The following is a 14,677-nucleotide window of genomic DNA, read 5'->3' as shown; positions in this document are numbered from 1 at the left end:
GTGCAGGATCTGATGAAGGGTCACCAAACCCAAAACCTTAACTGTGTTTCTCTCTCCCCAGATGCTGCCAGACTGCTGAGTTTCTCCAACATTTTCTGAATCTGTTTCTGATTTGCAGCACCTGAACAGAGCGAGTGTTGGTCTCTTTAACCAAAGACTGATGTAGTCTTAGTCCCACCACCTCTTAACTGACCTGTGGGAAGGATTTTGTTCAGGATTTGGCCAGCCTGGCTCACGTTCAGTAGCTTTCTCTTGTCTGAACTGGATTGTTCCCCCACCCTCAAAGTCTGGTTTTAACCTTTTCTCCGAGAATTGCCTTATCCCCAACTCATCAAGGAAGGTCTCATCTGTCCTGTTTTATTTTTGCCAGCTTAGCACGCGGTTATGGTATTGGTCTTTATTGCAAATTTATAACTCCATACATTCCTAAAATTTTGAGTATTCTGCAGTAAGTTTTATACCACCGCAGTAGGAGGTTTCTAATTCATGCTTTTAATTTCAGATTCAGCCACTCCAACTCTCCCCATTGGTCCCCCCCTCCCCACCGCACTCTATCCTCCAGATTCTAATACTCACATTCTAACTTGTACCAAGTCCTGTTCCCCCAAGACCACTCACTCCCAATTAAGCAACACCTCAAAACTTTAAAACCATTGCTTTCAAAATGCTCTGCAGTAACTGCCCTCCCATTCTTTGTAATCTTCTCCAGCCCCAAAACTTTCCAAGATTCTTGCTTCCTCAGAGTTAAAAATCACACAACACCAGGTTATAGTCCAATAGGTTTAATTGGAAGCACACTAGCTTTCGGAGCGCTGCTCCCTCATCAGATGAAGGAGCGACGCTCTGAAAGCTAGTGCTTCCAAATAAACCTGTTGGACTATAACCTGTATTGCATGATTTTTAACTTTGTCCATCCCAGTCCAACACCGACATCTCCGAATCATTCCTCAGACAGCATCTTCCAAACCCATGCCCACTCCCGTCTGGAAGGACAAGGGCAGCAGATACACGGGAACACCACCCCCTGCAAATCCCCCTCCAGGCCACTCATGGAGGGAATGGTGATATATTTCCAATTTAGTATAAGTGAGTGGCTTGGAGGGGAATTTGCAGGGGGTGGTGTTCCCGTGTATCTGCTGCCCTTGTCCTTCCAGACGGGAGTGGGCATGGGTTTGGAAGATGCTGTCTGAGGAATGATTCGGAGATGTCGGTGTTGGACTGGGATGGACAAAGTTAAAAATCATGCAATACAGGTTATAGTCCAACAGGTTTATTTGGAAGCACTAGCTTTCGGAGCACTCACTGTTGCTGGATCAAAATCCTGGAATTCCCTCCATGAGGACATTGAAGGTCTACCTACAGCAGTGGCTCAAGATGGCAGCTCACCACCAGTTTCTCAAAAGGAACTTGGAGTGGACAATAAATGCTGACCCAGTGACACCCATCTCCCATAAAAGAACTATAAAGGGAAAAAATATCACCACCATGTGTAGCCTTACCTTCAACACCTGAATGTTAAACTTTGGTGTTTCTTTGGTAAACCGCTCCACTTCTCTTTGATCTCAGTCACCTGCCTCAATATCTCCTCCTGTGGCTTGGTGACAATTTTTTCTTCATAATCACTCCCCTGGAGCCCCTTTCGTCATTTAATTCTGTTGAAGCTGCAATATAAATGCAGATTGTTGTTAGCTGGGAAACTTTGTGAACGAGAGTTTTGACCAAGAGCTACACCCATTGGGATTTGGAAGAGTGGGGTTGGTGAGGGGACAGAGAAGGTGGAGGGGAGTGAAAAGCAGAAAGGAAGTTTGGTGGGGGGGGTGCAGAAAAGAGGGTTAGGGCCAGGGGGAAGATTTGGAGGAAGAGGAGTCTTGTTCTACTCTCTAGCTTTCCTTTGGGAAAGCAAAATTGTGTGTGTGTGTGGGGGGGGGGTCAGGTGGAGAAGACAGGAGCAGGGAGATTCCAAAACCAACTAAAACCTTACAGACCCCAATTGCTAGGTAGCTCTAAATATAAAAATTCTACTCAACAACAGGAAATTACTCCCACACCAAAAAAAACCTACACGCAAACTCACCAATCTGACAAACAATCCAGCTCCAGGCTGATATCCGGTTCACTGGCTGTCCTACAGGTTCCTCTTTTGAAAACATATTTAAAGCTGCTTAGAAAAAGTACAACTTGCAAACTAACAAAACCTGAACTAATTCCAACAAAAACCCTTCCTCAGGTCAAAACGAAACTTGCTGCTTAGTTTTAAATTGAAACAACATATTTACACAACTGAGAGAGAAGGTGTCACTCTCAGTTCGATATACTGTTTTCATGTATTCAAGCTTCAATCAAATACACTATTTCCTAAATAAGCAAGCAACAAAAACAGAAAGTGCTGAAAAAACTCAGCAGGTCTGGCAGCATCTGTGGAGAGAAATCACAGTTAACATTTCTGGCCAAGTGACTCTTCCTCAGAACTTGGAAAAATGCAAGCTAGATCACTGCACAAAAAAATTGTTAGAAGTTTCAGTATGTACGTAGGCGAGTAGTGCTTTGCTCTGAATGGGTAGATTTTTTTACTTTGTATGTTGTGCAAATCATGAAGCAGGGGTTCAGATAGCAAGTTACCCGCCCCCTTTGCATTGGTTTCCCAATGTCATGATTGCCTTCCATGCAAATAGTGTATTTTACACCAAATTGTAAGAACTAGTCCAGTATCTTCATCCAGAAGGGCATGACCAACAGAGGAGAATGGACCCAACCATGATGCAGCTCCAACTTTGGAAAGTTTGTTTTGTTGTTACTTTGAGTACACCCTCAAATACACTTCCCGATAAATAAATTTATCTTGAGCTCAATTAGCTGGTGATGTGAGCAATGGAAGACAGATTTGCTTTTCAACAGCATCTTTCATGAACTCATGACATTCCAAGTTGCTTTATATGCAATTAAGTCCTTTATACCACTGAAATAATGGCCAAATGGCCTCCTTTTATACTGTAAACATAGTTTCTCCTAAATATTGTTGCTGCTGTTATGTCAGCAGCCTGGCAGCTAGCAAGCTCCCACAAACAGCAATGTAATAAATGACCAGATGATCAGTTTTACTGCAATGTTGAGGGGTAAAGGATGATCAGAATACTGGGAGAACTCCCCCACTCTTCTTGAGACTGTGCCCGCGAGGACAGATTGGGCTGCAGTTCAATGTCACATCAGAATGACAGCACCTCTGACAGTGCAGCACTCCCTTAGCACTACACTAGAGAGTCAGCGTCTGGGTGAGCTCAAGTCTCTGCACAGGGATTTGATTTCTCTTCCCAGTTGAGCTATTATTGATTATTTACCAATCAGATCCTAACCACTGGCACAATATGGAGGCATTTCAAACATGTCTCAACAAAGCCACTTCTAAGAGTTGCTGCACTGTACTGTAATAAGCAAGTTGAAATTAAAGCTGACAATATTTTTCAGACAGCCTGTAAATTTTTCAAGGGGTTAAAGACCTTATACATTGACAGTGCATTATACATGCCAGACAAAAATGGCATACTGCCATTTTCGTAGGAGTCTGACTATTTAGTAAACTATAATTACGGTCACTTGTGGGTCCCATCACGTGACTGAACTAGAATTTAAAACATATTCTGATATAGTGTGAATCTTGAAGAGTTTAAGTGGTCAGCACAGTCCTTCTGAACATTCCTAAACCACTGCAGCTTCAGCATTGGATACAAGAATATTAGAGTCTCAGCTACAGTGATAGAGACTATTTGTTTTTATTTTAGGAATTGTTTAAAAAGCTAATGGAAGATATCATTAAAGTTATAAGAGAGACATGAAAGAAAGTTAGAGGGAAGGGTTCAAAGGAACAGAGGCGTTTCAGAAACATTTTTATTTTTTGGGGCACAAGGAACAACTTCAAAATTTGCAGATGACACAAAATGTGGAAGGACTGTGGAAGCAGTGAAGGGCTGCACAGCCTCCTGTTAAAACCACTTCTTGAGATGCCTCCACTAGTCACAACCTGCCAACCCTAAATGATTAAACTTCTTGCTGTTAACCAACCTCCCAGATGAGAATATAACTCTCAATCTCACCCACTCTGATTTGGTTACTTACCTCATGTGTGGACATCTTAACGAAAGCCTTCAGAAAACCCAGATATAACCTCTGCTTGTTCCCCTCATATATTCTGCTAGTTACAACCTCAAAAAATCCCAAACAGATTTGTCAAACCTTTCCACAAATCCATGGCAAATCTGCCCAATTACTATTTACTAAATGTCTTTGTAATAGATTCCCTGGTGTTGATGTCATGATGTAGTTCCTAGTTTCTCTCTCCTTTCTTTCTTAAACAGTGGGGCCTCATTTACTACATTCCAATCTGCAGAAAATATTCCAAAGTCTTTTGAATTTTAAAAGATGTACATGAGCACATGCACACTCTCTACAGCCACCACCTGCAACAGCCTGGAATGTCCAGTGTTGGGGCTGGGGACCAGGCCATCTCTGGGGGGTACACATTTGTGGAATGTTTCAGAGAACATCTCTGCGATACGCACTAAACAACTCCATCGCCTAGTGGCCGAACACTTCAACTCACCTTCCCACTTTGCCAAAGACATGCAAGTCCTGGGCCTCCTCCACCTGATGCCTGGAGGGAGAGCGCCTCATCTTCCACCTTGGGACCCTCTAACCACACGGCATTAATGTGGATTTCACCAGTTTCCTCATTTTCCCTCCCCCGCAACCTCATCCAAGATCCAACCCTCCAACTCAGCACCGCCCTCTTGAACTGACCTACCTGTCCATCTTCCCTCCCACCTATCCCTCCACCCTCCTCTCCGACCTATCACCATAACCTCCCACCTTCATCTACCTGTGGAATTCCCGCTCCTCGGATGCTGCCTGACCTGCTGTGCTTTTCCAGCACCGCACTCTTTGGCTCTGATCTCTAGCATCTGCAGTGCTCACTTCCTCCCCGACCTGTCAACTTCAGTCCCATTAATTTCTCCAACACTTTGTACTTACTCATCCTACTTTCTTTCAGTTCCTTATTCTCCCTAGACTTATAGAAGTTTTTAGGCTTCTTGTTAATTTGCTTTCATCTTCTATTCTCTCTTCATCAGTTTCTTGGGTCTCTTTGCAGAAGGTAGTGGAGACCGGAAACCTTACAATCTTTAAAAAATATTTGGATGAGTACTTGAAATGTCCTATATCCTTGAATGTTATGACAAGTGCAGGAAATTGGGATTAGTGCATTTTATGTGGGAGTTATGTTGGTATAGATCTGATGGGCTGAAGGGCCTTTTGCACAACTGCATGAATTTATAAATGTTAAAATGCACCCAATCCTCAGGTTTCCTTGGTTTTTGCTAACTTTGTAAACCTCCTCTTGGGATAGAGCACAATCTTTATGTTCCTTTTCTAGGAGTCGACTCACTTATCCTCTTGTGGTATTAGGTCTTGAAGGAATGGATGTTTGTTGTACATTATGTATTCAGTCTTTAAAAGCTGCCCATTACCCAACTCCCATCATACCTTTCAATTTGGCTTCCTAATTCGGCACAGGCAATTTCCCCTTCAGGTCTTTATAATTTTCTTGATTCATATTTCAGACCCAAGTTTTGTATTACATCACATTCAAAGTTAATGTAAAATTATATCATATGATTACTCTTCTCCAGATGTGCCTTTACAAAAGGGTTACTGATTGGTTCTTTTTCATTACATAATACTGATCTAAAATAGTCTATTCTCTGGTTGATTCTCTAACCTACTGCTCTGGAACACAGTTTTGTATCTGGAATGTATCCTCCACAGTATTTTACCACCGCGGTTTACCCAGTATATATGTAGACAGAACACCTACTGCATAATCCTTATTACAATTGTCCTTCTAATTGCCTATCTGTAACTGTTGTCTGTAAACTGAAGTCTAGGTCAATGGTATAGATTCAAAGGAGAACACTAGGAAATCTTAGTTCATGGAAACAAATACAATTCCCTCGGCTGATGAGACCGGAGATCATTTAATTCTTCATGGCTGAAGACCTCACCAACCTATATCCTCACTCACTGCACCATCAGTTAAACCTCATCTTTTATTTTGTATTTCAATAGATTGCCAGCAAGATAAAAGTAAATCCCAGATGAAAATGTACTGAAAGTGTCTGGACAGATAATGCAAACAGAATCTCAACCAAAACATTGAACTGCAAAAATAATCCAGATCCTTCACAAGCATTTCAAATCCAAATTCAGTCATTTATCGGAGGAGGTGGGGACAGAAACAGAAACAGACAATGGCAGTCCGAACTGGCACAGCATGTCTGAACCGTACAGGTGACAGCAGAGATGTATCTGTAACATGTTGGAGTTACTTTGCTACTTTAACATTGTAATGGGTTCCCAGGTTGTTTCACAGCGGTATTGTTAAAGGAAATTTAAGGTTTATAGAGACAATTCCAAAGCCCAGGATCCATCCCGTCAGCAATGGTGGATCAATTAATTTTGGAGACCCACAAAAGACCACTGCACAGAAAGATGGAAGAGATTTCATCATTGTCAAAACAAGGTCAAAGCAGCCCACTTAATACCCCATCCACATCCACTCCCTCCACCACCGACACTCAGTACACACTGCTGCTGCTGCTGCTGCTGCTATCTACAAGCTGCACTGCAGAAATTCACCAAAGATCCTCTGACTGCATCTTCCTAATCCATAACCACTTCCATCGAGAAGGATAAGGGCATGGAGAAGATACATGGGAACAACATCCCCTGCAGTTCCCTCTAAGCCACTCACCATCCTGACTTGGAAATCTATCTCTGTTCCTTCACTGCCGTTGGGTGGAAACCGTAGAATTCTCTCCCTAAAAGCATTGTGGGCTATTCCTCACAGATTACATTAGTTCATGAAGACAGCTCACTACCAACACCTGAAGGGTAATTAGGGTGTGGATACGAAGTACTGGCCCAGGCAGCAATTCATGTCCAGTAAATTACTCAAAATAATTTTGCACTCATCAAGTTATTCTAGCCCTCACTCTGTCCTGGCCTATTTCCCTCTCACTTCCAAGAGTTAGCAAATATAAACCTGAAAAATATACTCCAGTCCATCAAGACTAGAATTTGGATTGTGTCAGAGTGCAATCCAGGTCTCAATTGCTTTACAGCAATGAACCATCCTCGGAGATGGAGGGGAGGATAAATGAGAGAAAACAAAAAAAAAGAAAATGAGAGATTTACTCAGACACACAGCTCTTTAAGATTGTAAAATGTCTTTTTGCAGAAAGATTCAATTGTACATTGTTAGAATTCATGCTTTCATACAACGCAGTTGGAAGCTCCATGGCAGATTTCACTGCTGGTCAACAGTTAACTCCGAGCTAATGAAACCCAGCAACAACAGCAGCTGTTTGACCATGTGCCAAACTGCATCTGGCCCTCATCTATGTTTCAGCCATCTACATTTACCTCAAAACATACTAAAGCAGGCACAAAGCTCCCATCAACCACTGAAACACACCAGCCTTTGTCTAATCAAGCCTGCAGAGAGATTTGGAACAATTTATTTTACAATTTGCCCAATGTCATACAGCAGTAGCATTATGGGAGAGAAGAGGGAAAGTGTGAAAAAGGAAAGCTCTCCTACACCCAGCCCCTCTTCCTCAAAATCAATGTCAGGTAATCATTTAAAACATCATTCTGATTGCAACTTTCCAGGATTCGGCATTAGATACACAGAGTTCTTGTAATAGCTGGGGGGAAAGGTGCTGGGGAAGTGGTAAAGTGATACTGGGTCTATTTTATACTAATACAGAAGACAACTGCTAACATCATCATCTTGTCTCTGTATTTTACTGGGCTTTCTCACATCCAGAAGGGGGTCATTCTTTAGCAGGAGTCTCCATCTGCTCGCATTGCTGAGGAATTAACCACGATGGCCAGTGCTCTAATACACCCTGTCAGACAGGGTGCTGGACAGTGTCTGGGAGTTCACTTGCCAGGTTATACAATACTGCACATGATATATTACACCTCACAGACAACGGCACTGGCAACTGATAAAGCAGCTAACAAAAGCATGGGCAATTGGAAAAACTATATGCTTAAGAAACAAAAAAAATGTCCTGCAAGATGAGTATACAGTGAAAGATTATAGATCATATATACATATATGTTACACTTGTAAAGTTGTCAAATATTATTTTGTTTTCAGTTTAAATATAGGAACTGGAAGAGGCCATTCAGCCCATTGACCCACCTTTCTATGTGATCATGGCTGATCTATAGTTTCCCTTCACCTACACTCCTTGATCCCATAACCTTTATTCCCCCTTTATTAAATAATGACCCATCTCTATTAGTTGAAATATTCAACTGACCTGTTCCAGCCTTGTTTTGTACCATTTGGGGTACAGTGTTGCTAATTTCCAACCCACTTTGTGTGGGGATGTGCTTTGTGACATCCCTCCCAGTGGCCCCACTCAGATTGCAAGTTCTTCTGCTTTGCTCTGGACTCCAGAGAGAAACTGTCAAACCAATTTCATCAATCACCTGAAACCCTGCCAGATGATCACCCATTAAGTGGCGATAAAGTAATTTAAAGAATATATTTGAAATAGGACAATGATGTTGATCATGCTTGTGTGAAACAGCATTTCTAAACAGTCACTCCATTGAATGGAGCTGGTCGAGGACACTGAAATCTGAAAGTTGACCCTTTTCTGTCACAAAGGCAATTGCATCATGGCTTTAATTAACAACCCCAAACAGGTCAGCGTAACTCAATCAAACGATACAGAGAAGAGATACTGGCCAATGAAAACATTCAGATCCCCAAATACCAATCAGCTTGTGAAAGTGACCTTTAGTTAGTGAAGGCCACAAACTTTCTTTGAAGGAATATGGAATTCTAACTTCTCAAATAAAAGCAAAATACTGCAGAGGCTGGAAATCTTTAATTCTGAACAACATGAGCCATGTTGGACTCAAAATGTTAACTCTGTTTTCCTCACTCTCTCCACAGATGCTGCAAGACCTGCTGAGTTTTTCCAGTATTATTTCAGTGCTGGTTAAGGATTTATAACTGGCAACTAACATCACCTTCCCAGTTCAACATTATATGATGCTTCCCCTTTCTTATTTTTGCAATCGCAATGCAATGGTATAGAGAACAAAGTGACAAGACGACTCGCTAATGTTGAGAATTGTCTTACAAACTATCGACTGCAATAAACAGGCCACAGGTTCGCATTTCTGCACTACACCGTCCTCCTCTCAGCCCTATCCATTTCTTTCTCTTTCGTGTCTATCCAACTTGCCCCTTCAATGTATCTCTGCTCTTCACCAGCACTACCCTGAGCAGCAGTGACCCAAACGATTTTTCTTGGGGTTCCATGTAAATGGAAGGATGCAGACAGCAGATTATTTTTCGGTAAAACAACTTCACCATTGGCTGTGAAAGTACCTTCACTTTCCTGCCTGCAAACAGAACCTGATTTAAACACATTCATGAGGCCCTTTCCTGATCTGCACTGGCTTCTCAAACACGAAATGAAACTCATACTGAGAGGAGGGTGAATAGGAGATTGAGAGGAGATTGAATTCCTTCAATCTTTTGCCCCTTCTTCAACCACATTCTGGAATTTCAGCCCTAGTTCACACCTTTCACCAAATAACAAACCATTCAGAAGCAATGTTCATTGATGACTCCCCAAAGCCTGTACACCATCTACAAGGCACAAGTCAGGAGTGGGATGGAATACTCCCCACTTGCCTGGATGGGTGCAGCTCAAGCAGCTCCACTCCATCCACGACAAAGCTGCCTACTTCAATGGTAACCCATTCAACACTTTCAGCATTCACTCCCTGCACCAACATTCAGTAATAGCAGTGTGTACCAGCTACCAGATGCACTGCAGGAGTTCACCCAGGCACATTATTAAAGCAACCTCTACTGACTAAAATATAATGAGATGGTACCTGGAATATCGTGGGCAGTTTTGGTCTCCTTATCCAAGGAAGGATGTTCTTGCTATAGACAGAGTGCAACAAAGATCTACCAGACTGATTCCTGGGATGGCAGGACTGACATAGGAACCCAGGATGGATTGGTTAGGATTATATTCAATGGAGGATAGAACAAGAGGCGGGAGCTACAGAAACCTATGAAATTCTAACAGGACCAGGCAGGGTAGATACAGGATGTTCCTAGTGTTGGTGCAGAATCCAGAACCAGTGGTCAAGGGATGTAGAGTAAACCATTTGGAACTGAGATAAGGACACACTCCTTCACTGTGTGGTAAGCCTGTGGCCAAACCATGGTATGGTTTCAAGAAGGAATTAGATATAGTGCTTGGGAATAAATGGATAAAAGAATCTGGGGGAAAGCAGGGACAAGTTATTGAGTTGGATGATTAACCATGATGGAGCAGGCTCAGATAGGCCGAATGGCCTCCTCCTACTTCCGATGTTTCAATGTTTCTAGAAGGACAATGGCAGCAGATACATGGGAACACCACTCCCTGCCAAGTTCCCCTCCGAGCCACTCACCAGCCTGGCTTGGAAATATATCACCGTTCTTTCAGTGTCACTGGGTCAAAATCCTGGAACTCTCTGTCTAACAGCACTGTACGGCCACCCCAATAATGCAGCAGTTCAAGACAGTGGCTCACTCCCCCTTTCCCCAGGATAATTTGGAATGGGAAATAAATCGGGCCCAGCCAGCAATGTCCAAAGAATCAAGTTATTTTGAATATTTGTCTACTTGTTGTTTGCATAAGCAGTTCTATCGTGTATAGTTATACCTTGTCCTGTTCAATTCTCTACATTTGGCCTCCCCCCTCCCTTCCTTCAAATACTTTGCACATGGTTCATTTTCCTGGAATGCTTTGAACATGCATTAAAAACTTTGATGCGTTTCAAATAAATGGGTTCAGTCTGCCTAAAAATAAATTTGAGTTGAATAATCAAAGAAAAATGTAGTTATTATCCAGTCATTCTACTGTCAATCTATCGTAGGGGCACTGTGCCAGCAACTGGGACCGTCACCACTCACAGACTAAACTCTTTCACAGAGATTCATGGCGACTGCTTCAATACCGACACTCCCTGGTACCCTCCAGCCATTTTCAACAAAATCCTAAATTCAATTTTCTTTATTGTTCATTTTTGAACCACGTTGGACAGTTCTCCTGATGTTACACCCCAACATTCTGTGCCTCTTCAAACAAAATCAAGTCTCTGTTACCTCGCGATCTCAACCAGGCAGCTGAGGAGAGACATGAAGACAGGACCAGGAATAATTGAGAGTCTGAGTACATCGTGACGGCTGACCTGTTATAAAGCAACACTGACCCAGATCTAACAACTACTCAGTGACCTCTGCACAGGGGAGCAGGGGGAAAAAAAAAAGAGTGCGCGCATGCGAGAGCGGGTGGGAGCAGGACGGACACAGGGAAGAAGCGAGACGGACGGACGGAGGGAGGGAAAGAGGAAGCGAGACGGACGGAGGGAGGGAGGGAGGAAGCGAGTGAGACGGACGGACAGACAGAGGGGAGGGAGGGAGTGAGACGGACGGACAGACAGAGGGGAGGGAGGGAGGAATCGAGACAGACGGTGGGAAAAAGTGAGACAGACGGACAGAGAGAGGGAGGGAGCGGGAGGGAGCTTGAGTTACAGTAGGGAAAGTAAGTGAAATAGAGGAAGAGGAGAATTAGCTTGTATTTATTTAGTCATTAATGATGTTTGATGTTCCAAAAATCTTAAACTCAATTACTTCTGAACCCATCGCTCGCCCCCTGCTCCATTACAACCCGACATATACCAACTTCCTATAACCCCCCCCATGGCCACCGTGCACCATGTCCCCACCCCAGTCCCTACACAACATGGACGCTTGGTGCTCAAAGTCTTACACAACAAGCAGCAACACAGAGAGGTTGGTTTCTATTCCCCAGGGGGAGGCTGCTGTTTCTACTGCTTTGGAGGGGCCCGATCAGCTAAAAAAGGGAAGTGAAAGTCTCAGGTCAGCTGTGACTGAGAGCCAGAGTGTACAAAGTGAGCAGCACCACAAACAGCTTAAACAAAAAGCAAAGAGCTGCTTCTTCTGAAAGGCTAACTCATTTGTATTAAACATTGCTGAGCAAGTGTCAAACTGCTAACACTGTACCGTGTCACTAATCTTTTCTGTTCTTCAGAAGATTAATGTGGCAACTCACCATCTCTCCATTAACACCCTCTCTGTTTTAAAGTAAGCAAAGTATCTGCGAATAACTTTAATGTTGTACAACTCATGGTTCAATAGAGAATATTACTCCAAGTATAACCAAAACATTGCACAGAACATGGAGTATCCTGACAAGTCACACAGCTGTGGAAAGGACTGTTTCCATTCGATATTTCCCTCCAACCTTTGCTCCAATTTTCTAGCTCTGTGCCACAGGAACCCTTGTCCTTTGGAATATGTGGATTAGGTTACTGACCCAGCCAGCTCAAACTGCTCATTTGCAATTTAACAGTTTTACAATATCTTACTGAAGGATAATTAAACTGGTCGAGACTCTTATTTCATACGTGACTGTGTGCAGATACTACACAAAAGCTTCAGATTTTAAACACATCAGCAGCGCCCAAGACCGGTAGATTTCTTGCAGAAGTAAATGTAAGAGTTCACGTGAATGGGTTCCTCTGATTCAGGTCCCCACACTCTGAGTGCACTGCTCACACCTACTCCTTACCCAAGCTGTTACACGGCCGAACTTCTAAAGACTCCTTTCATCCAGGAGCATTTGAAATGCTGCTGAGATCCAGTGAGAATGATCTCCACTTGTCCTCGGGTATAACACTCATCCTGGTTTAACAGGGAAGTGACACTGTTAGCAAATAACAGGGGCAGTCACTGTTATAAAAACCCAAATCAGAAATGGAGTACTCTTGTGTTCTTCCTGACTAATAATGCTATCTATCCTGACATGGTGATGAGATCAATTCTGATAATTAAAGAGATTTGAAATCTATGTTTTAAAAAAAAGCAGGTAAAAACAATGACTGCAGATGCTGGAAACCAGATTCTGGATCAGTGGTGCTGGAAGAGCACAGCAATTCAGACAGCATCCAAGGAGCAGCGAAATCAACGTTTCGGGTAAAAGCCCTTCACCAGGATTCCTGAGGAAGGGCTTTTACCCGAAACATTGATTTTACTGCTCCTCGGATGCTGCCTGAACTGCTGTGCTCTTCCAGCACCACTAATCCAGAATTTAAAAAGAAGCAACCTGCCTTGCTCTGCATGTAGAATGTTGCATTCAGAATGTAATTGTTAGCATAAAGTGAGATCACTAGTTTATAATCAGCTGAAGTACACAGGAAAACTGACCCACTGGATTTACAAACACTTAGAAACATGGACGGCACATCCCATAAATTACCTGTATTTACAGCATTCATTAATGCAGCAGTAATCGATCAGTAGAAGATCCTGACAGAGCAGCCTTTCCCACTCTGATACCAAAGGGATCTTCAAAGCAGCCCGTCACCTTGGTGTAATTAACAGCAAGTCCACAGGACTAACCAGAATGGAGCTGGAAGGTGGCACTCACCCATTAGCCTCAGTTACGTGACTCGAGCACAGTTCCTGTGCTGACTGCTAGAGTAATGCATTCTCTAGAAACAGCTTCCTTTTCACCCCTCCCCCACCGAACAACTCCAACAGCTCAGCCTGCTGATGGGGCTGTGCCATTTCGTCACACACCCGTTAGTTACCGACAGAGGAAAAAAAGCTGCATTTTATTCATTCCCAGGGCTGGTACCATTTCCTTTAAAAATAAGTAAAACTTTTTTTTTAAAAGACACTCTTGTATGCTAGCTTCTGACATTAGACTCATTCCCTAACACTGCCCTCTGCCCCCAACACCACCCCCCTCACTCTCTCACACACACACCAGTAAACAGCACGAGAGAGAGAATGCAAGCAATTTGGAGATACTATCAAGACAGCTTTACTGATTAACCAGCCCATAGGCAGGCCTGAGTCATTTATATCAAAGATTTGGATGTGAGCAGAAGAGGTATAGTTAGTAAGTTTGCAGATGACACCAAATTTGGGATGTAGGAGAAAGTGAGGACTGCAGATGCTAGAGGTCAGAATTGGGAATGTGTTGCTGGGAAAGCACAGCAGGTCAGGCAGCATCCGAGGAGCAGGAGAATTGACATTTCAGGAAGTTCCTGATGAAGGGCTTATGCCCGAAACGTCGATTCTCCTGCTCCTCAGATGCTGCCTGACCTGCTGTGCTTTTCCAGCACCACACTCTTGACCAAAATTGGAGGTTGCAGTGGACAGCAAAGAGGGTTACCTCAGATTACGACAGGATCTGGACCAGATGGGCCAATGGGCTGAGAAGTGGCAGATGGAGTTTAATTCAGATAAATGCAAAGTGCTGCATTTTGGGAAAGCAAATCTTAGCAGGACTTATACACTTAATGGTAAGGTCCGAGGGAGTGTTGCTGAACAAAGAGACCTTGGAGTGCAGGTTCATAACTCTTTGAAAGTAGAGTCAGAACTAGATAGGATAGTGAAGAAGGTGTTTGGTATGCTTTCGTTTATTGGTTAGAGTATTGAGTACAGGAGTTGGGAGGTCATGTTGCAGCTGTACAGGACATTGGTTAGGCCACTGTTGGAATA

The 14,677-nt window shown here is 43.2% G+C and overlaps 1 protein-coding gene across 3 annotated transcripts in view; it reads right to left on the bottom strand.

The window, feature by feature from the left end:
- sertad2b (SERTA domain containing 2b) overlaps nt 1-14,677 on the bottom strand; it is a 64,493-nt gene that overhangs the window by 32,692 nt on the left and 17,124 nt on the right. The window contains exons 1-2 of one of the 3 annotated variants that reach the window (XM_043696692.1): nt 13,425-13,629; nt 1,500-1,661 (exon numbers count right to left, since the gene is read on the bottom strand). The gene's annotated coding sequence lies outside the window, so the exon portion shown is untranslated. Of the gene's footprint in view, nt 1-1,499; nt 1,662-2,074; nt 2,268-13,424; nt 13,630-14,677 lie in introns of those variants that run through there. The other 2 variants (XM_043696694.1, XM_043696693.1) reach the window with 2 other exon arrangements.

Source organism: Chiloscyllium plagiosum, chromosome 9, assembly GCF_004010195.1.
Source record: "Chiloscyllium plagiosum isolate BGI_BamShark_2017 chromosome 9, ASM401019v2, whole genome shotgun sequence".
NCBI lineage: Eukaryota > Metazoa > Chordata > Chondrichthyes > Orectolobiformes > Hemiscylliidae > Chiloscyllium > Chiloscyllium plagiosum.
This window is presented reverse-complemented; position numbering and strand designations above follow the sequence as displayed.